Here is a 7,083-nt window from a genome sequence, read left to right as displayed (position 1 = left end):
AAGACCATTCAAAATACATAAAAATAAAATGTTTATATATATATATTTAATGGATTTTTTTGTATTTTTGATAGTTTCTTTTTTCGTTCCATTCCTCCCTTCTTTACTTCTGTTTATTTATTTTACACACACAGCATTTGTGCACAGAGAAGGACATTGGGAGCCCTGCTCTATCACACTGAAATAGTCCCTTGAGACAGGGTTTCTCACTGAAATGAAGCCCACCATTTTGGCGAGGCTAGCTGGCCAGTGAGCTCCCAGGATCCACTTGTTTCTGCTCTCCAAAGCTGAAGCTGTGGGCATGTGAAGCTATGCCTTGCTTTTACATGGATGTTGAGGATTTGAACTTAGGTCTGCATAATCCCACAGCAAGTGCTCTCACCCACTGGGTGCTCTCCCCGGCTCCCTTTCTTCCTTTAAGAGACAGGCTCTTGCTATGTATATTGACCTGGGCCAGAACTCTCTAAGTAGTATAGGCTACTTTTCAATTTCAATCCTCTTGTCTCTGTCTCTAGACTTCTGGGATTACAGGCTTGAGCCACCACACCCGATTATACCTAATCATTACAGTGTCCCAAGGACAAGAAGACAGTAGTAACTCTCAGTGTACTCCTGTGGTGGTTTGAAAGAAAATGGCCCCCAAAGGGAGTGGTGCTATTAGGAGGTGTGGCCTTATTAGAGGAAGTGTGTCACTGCGGAGGCGGGCTTTGAGGTCTCACATATGCTCAAGCATGCCCAGTGTCTCAGACCACTTCCTGTTGCCTGAGGGTCAAGATGTAACAATGCTCAGCTCCTTCTCCAGCACCATGTCTGCCTGCACACCATGTCACAGTGTGGTGATAATGGACTAAACCTCTGGAAATGTGAGCTACCCCAGTTAAACGTTTTCCTTTATAAGAGTTGCTGTGGTCATGGTATCTCTTCACAGCAATTGAAACCTTAATTTAGACAATTCCCCATCCTAAGTGGTTAAGCTAAAAGGAGTCTTTGGAGATCTCAGGAACATCAATTTACAGTAAAAAGGTGATGGTGTGTGTTGGTTGAGCGTGAAGGATCTGGTGATGGTGACTGCTTTAGATAGCCATAATTGTTGGAGACAAAAGGCATTAGAATTGGCTCTTCGTGTCTTGAGGTAAATCATCTGGCATCTGACAAGGTCATGGGAGACATAGGGGCTATGAACAGCCAAAATGATTAAAGACCATTGACAAAGAGCAGCCGACTCTTGACCCATTGGTGACCTCTGTGAATTACCTAATTCTTAATCGATTTTCTTTTGTTTCTGGCTGGCTAAAGTGATGGGCCCCCACAAATCAGTACAAGATTACCATTTTTGACATATAATTTCATAAGAGCTGCATGAAAAATCTAGAAGCTCAGACTGCATACCTTTGAGCCAGCTGGTTGGCGCATACTTAGCTTGGTGAAATGGTTGATTCTGTGTACAATAGGAGTGTCTAGGTCTTTAGCCAAACATCATTCAATATATCTCTGGGAAGGACTTTTGAATGACATTTCAACAATGAGTTTGACATTTGAATTGGGAGATTGAGTAAACTATACTTCGATCTTGCTGTAGGCAAACCTACATCTGCCTCATCTAAGCAGTTGGCCTTGATAGACCAAGAAGTCCAGCCTTCTCTCAAAGAGAACCTCTGCCATCTGATGCTTGAACAGAAACATCGTTCTTTTGCAGTCTGAAGCACTGGCTTTCCTTGCCAGCTCTTGGAGTCACAATGTCATCATTAGCTCCCTTGAGTTCTCAGGCCTTCTGACTTAGACTGGAATGACACATCACTGTCTTGGGTCTCCAGCATGCTGGCTGGAGGCCATGAAACTTCTTAACTTCATAAGTGCTCAAGCTGACTCCTTATAATAAATAAATGACCCCTCCTCTAGTTCTGAGGAACCCTAAGTGCTTGAAAAATTAGACATGCTTTTATCTGGCCAAGCCAGCATGCCTAAGCATTTCATGGGCCACTGTAGTCCTCTTTCCCACAGTTAATGACATGCACCCTCATCCCTGGCCTGCTGCCTAATGGTGAGCAGATGTGCAAGGGCACGAAGAAAGAGAATGTGGATTCCTTAAAGATAAGATTATGCCTCCACAAAAGATCGCCAACGTTTTATGGGTTTCCGTTTAAGGGTTTGTTCAAGAGCTTGATCCCTGACAAACTACAACTAGATCTTTAGTTGACCAGTGCAGGTGAGAGGGTATGAGTGGCCATGCCTTGCCAATGAGGGTCTACAAAATATGCAAATAAAGCCCTGAGATTGAGAATAGTCACCACCAGAGTCTGCCCCGAAGAGCGAATAGTTGATGTGAAGTCAAATTGAAGAACATGCTTTAAGAGAACTTAGACTGACTTACACACAACACTGCAATGAAGTGAAGTATGTATGAAGGCAATGTATGTCTGGCTGAAGGTTAAAAGTGGACACGTGACCTCGCCATGCTGGTGTCGTCAGAGTCACAGGAGAATCCTAAGCAGACCTGCAGTCTCCAGAACTGACATCAGAGGGCTGATTGGCTATCTTGCCTCACCTCATGCCGGCTGTGAGCAAGAGAAGCCCAGCAAATGTGGCTCACCGTAAGTAAGGCTTTGGTTAAGCTCCTCTGTTTTTGTGGCTCCTCTGTTCGTTACGTTGGTTCAGTGTAAACAAGCACAGGCATTAGAAATGTTTGTTGTAATGTCTGCTACTGTTCTCATTTTTATTCCTGTTTGCTCTGCTAAATGATCAGCTCCTTCCATCCTGGGGCCCGATCTAGGTTCTAGGATTATGTATAGGGCTGCTCATCCTATGTGGTGGTTTGAATGAGAAATGTCCCTCACCATTTTCTGTCTTAGGGTTTTATGGCTGTTGAATAGATGCCGTGACCATGGCAACCCTTATAAAGGAAAACATTCAATTGGGGCTGGCTTATAGTTCAGAGGTTTAGTCCATTATTGTCATGGCGGGAAGCATGGTAGCATTCAGGCAGACATGGTGCTGGAGAGGTAGCTGAGTGTTCTACATCCAGATCAGCAGGCAGCAGGAAGAGAGTCAGACACTGGGCCTGGCTTGAACATTTGAAACCTCAAGGCCTGCTCCCAGTGACACACTTCCTCCAACAAGGCCACGCCTACTCCACCAAGGACACACCTCCTAATAATGCCACTCTGTATGGGCTGATGGAGGACATTTTCATTCAAACCACCCAGGCTTGAGTATTTGAACACTTGACTCCCCATTTGTGGTACTGGTTGGGGAGGTCTGAGTGGTGTCGCCTTGCTGGGAGAAGGGCATCAGTGGGGGTGGGCTTTGAGATTATATAGCCTAAACCTGCTTGTAGTTTGCTCTCTCTGCTTCAAGCTTGCATTTGAAGATCTGATCTCTCAGCTTCCCATTCTGCCACTATGTCTGTCTCTTGCTACTGCAGCTCTCCACCATGATGGACTCTTATCCCTCTGGAGCCAGAAGTCAAATAAACTTTCTTCAATACATTGATTCTGGTCTTATTACAACAACAGAAAAGCAACTGATAGAATATATTAGGTAATATGGAATAGAACTGAGGTACTATAAGAACAGTTGGCATCTTTAGTTAATAGGAATCAGAGTAGGCGGTGGGTGTTGGAGATCCTGGAGGAATCCAGGCTAGAACCAGGGGGGTGTAACCCTGTGCATTTACACAGCACTGTATTCCCACATGCCATAAGGTCCTTATGATCTCCTACAGGCCCACATGTCTTGCTAAGCAATCAAGGGCTTCCTGGGTAGCATTCTGTTGTATCTCTCTCTCTCTAGATTTGTTTATGCCTTGGCCAGCTGTCTTAGTTTCATTTTCATTGCTGTGAGAAAATACCCTGACCAAAGCAACTGAAGGAAGAAGGTTTATTCACGATCAAGGGCAAGGGGACAGTCCACCCTGGTTAGGAGGTCAAGGCAACAGGAGATTGAAGCAGTTAGTCATAACAATGCACCCGCCATCAGGAAGCAGAGAGGGGTGAATGCATGCTGCTGCTCAGCTATCTTTCTCACTTAAGGAGCACAGGATCCCAGCCACAGAATGGTGTCACCCGCAGTAGGCAGGTCTTCCCACGTCAATCACATAATGAAGATAAACCCTGTCTCCCAGGTGATTTTAGAGTCTGTCAACTTGACATCACTAACCATCACACCTACTAACAGACATCTGTACTTTTTCTATATTTTGGCTGTTAATGACAAAGTCATGAATATGGCATATCAATCTCTGTGAAGATGTATTGTTTTCCTTTCTCTTGGGTAAACATTTTCAAATAGGATCAGTGGATCACATGGCGTGTATCTATTTAATGTATTTTTTAAATTGCCAAACCGTTTCCTAAGTGGTTGTCCTATTTGACAATGCTAACAAAAATGTTGTGAGTATTCTGGTTGTCTTTGTCAGCTTTCACATTACTTTAGAAGTTACAATAATACAGCTATATAAGTAGATGACTATGCCACATGATCAAGCGTCTGTTCACACACACACACACACACACACACACACACACCACACACTCACACCACACACACACACACACACACACACACACACACACACGCCACGCGGCGGGGGGGTGCTCCTTAGCTTGCAATGTGATTGTGTCTTAAATCATACCCATTGAAATTTGAAAATATCATTAAGCTGGAAATGCATTTAGCGCACCTACCAAAGCCCATAGTTGAGTGTAGTCTGTCTTTATCTTACACTAGTCTAGTATTTTATAGTAAAGGATTCTAGTATTTAATAGTAAAGAATTGACTTTCTCCTGTAATTTGTTGACTCCTGGTGACATCTTGGTGAAGGGTATGCTTTTATTCCAGCATAAAGCTACAGGAGCCCCGCCCTTATCAGTGGACCAATCACAACGTCTTAAGGCTACGTCATTAACTTCTTACTCTCCTCCCCCTTCCGCTTCTGGTGATACTTCTGTAGCAGTACAGCAAGAGGGACCACAACAGATAGCGGTCACTCAACTGAAGGTATCCCAGCTTCCAACAACCCTCCACATCTCATTTTCGGTTTTGAGACTGGGTCTTAAGTAGGCCAAGGTAGTCTTGTACTCCCCCGATTCCCCTGTCTCCACCTCCAAAGTGCTGGGATTATATATGTGCACTATCACACTCATCACACTCTCTTCTTTATAAACTCCACAGTCCTCGGGCATTCTGGTACAGCAGCACCAGATGAACTAACACACCAGAAGACTGCTAATTTTTTATGTATACTGGCCCTCCTCTGTTCTGCTTTCCAAGAATGAACTTGTATGTCTTTTGTTGACCAGACCAGAAAGAAATGCCAGATTTTCCTTGTGGCAGCTTGTGCTCTACTCCTGGTATGGCTTTTTTTTTTTTTTTTTTTTTTTTTTTTGTCTCCTTCATCTGCTTAAGTTGGGTTACATTGTGATAACAACTTTAAAATGCTAATTGATGAGAACAGATAAGCAAATGAAAAGGGTTTATGCCTTCCATGTATATAAATAAAGACAGGCCACTGTATCTACCAATAGGCTTTTAGGTAATGCCAATCTTCTTCACATATTATATTTCCTTACATAGGTATCATTTTAAAGATAGGCAAGAAGAACTCTAGGCTAGATTTCTTTTCCATTTAATTTAATTTATTATATTATTATTATTATTATTATTATTATTATTATTATTATTATTGTGTGTGTGTCTCTCTCTCTGTGTGTGATTAGGTGTGAGACAGAGACAGACAAATCCATGGAAGTTCATGGGCCAGCTAGCCTGGCATACAGTACCCTAAAAACAAGGAACTTTGTCTCCAACATGTGCTACCATGCCGGGTTCTCTCTCTCTCTCTCTCTCTCTCTCTCTCTCTCTCTCTCTCTCTCTCTCTCTCTCTCTCTCTCTCTCTCATGGTATTGTATATTCTGTGTCATTATATATGTTAGACATATGTAATTTACTTTTTGATTTTTACAGAGGGTTGTAATTAAGAGATCGCCATCTGTCTCAGAAGAGACTTTGGACTTTGAAACAGTATTGAGACTGTGAGAGACTATGGGAATGTTTGAAGCTGGGCTAAATTCATTTTTCGTTATGATATGGCTACAGGCCTGGAATGTGGTGGTTTGAATGAGAAATGGTGGCCATAGATTAGGCATTTGAACACGTGATTTGCAGCTGGTGGTGCTGTTTGGAGATGGAGGGATTACGTCTCTGGTCCGGGCTTTGGGAGTTGAAAGCCTCAGCCACGTTCATTTTGCTCTCTCTGCCTGTGTTTGTGGCTGAGCACGTGATCTCTCGGTTTCCTGCTCTCGCTATCATGCCTGACACTTGCTGCCATTGTTAGGATCCTGTACATGCCAGCAGCTCGGGGTCTTGCATCTTACATCATCAGCATGGACCGGCGACTGCGTGGTCACGCAATCCCCGCCTTAAAGAGCCGGACACGGACCCCCACCCTCTCTCTTTCTGCTCTCTCTCTCTGTTCCCTCTCTGCTCTCTGCTCTCTGCTCTGCTCCCGCCATCTTCCTTTCTCTCCAGGCCTGGCTCTCCTCCCTCCTCTCCGCCTCCTTCTTTCTAATAAACCTCTTTGTAACTCTGGTAGTCGTGACCATGGCCTGTGACTTTTCCGCCAGTAACCAGCACTGCCACCAGTGCCATTTATCATAGGCATCAGCTATGCACCATCCGTGATGACTCTATCGCCCTGGAAGCTCAAGCCCCAGTAAACTCCTTCCTGACATTTTTTTTTTTTTTTGGAGTGGGGGCTGGGGGTCAGGGTATTTTACCACAACAGCAGCAAAGTAACTAGCGCAGCCATCAGTGACGTAACAATTGTGTGTTTCCTTCTAACACACTCACACTTTATATTTTGGTGTTTAAAATTTGAATCTAGATAAAATTAATTTTGACATACATTGTGAGGGAGGAATGAACATTTGTATCCTAGCCTCCTGGCAAAGAAGACGCTTTTATGGGTTGGGACATGGCAGGCAGCGAAACCTACATTGCAGCGAATGTGCTTTTGTGATTTTTGACGTCTGTTATCTCACTTACACAAAACACAGCACAATTCACTGAAATAAGCAAATCGTTGTC

This window comes from Peromyscus maniculatus, chromosome 21, assembly GCF_049852395.1.
Source record: "Peromyscus maniculatus bairdii isolate BWxNUB_F1_BW_parent chromosome 21, HU_Pman_BW_mat_3.1, whole genome shotgun sequence".
NCBI classification, from domain to species: Eukaryota; Metazoa; Chordata; class Mammalia; order Rodentia; family Cricetidae; genus Peromyscus; species Peromyscus maniculatus.
Note: the sequence above shows the minus strand (reverse complement) of the source record.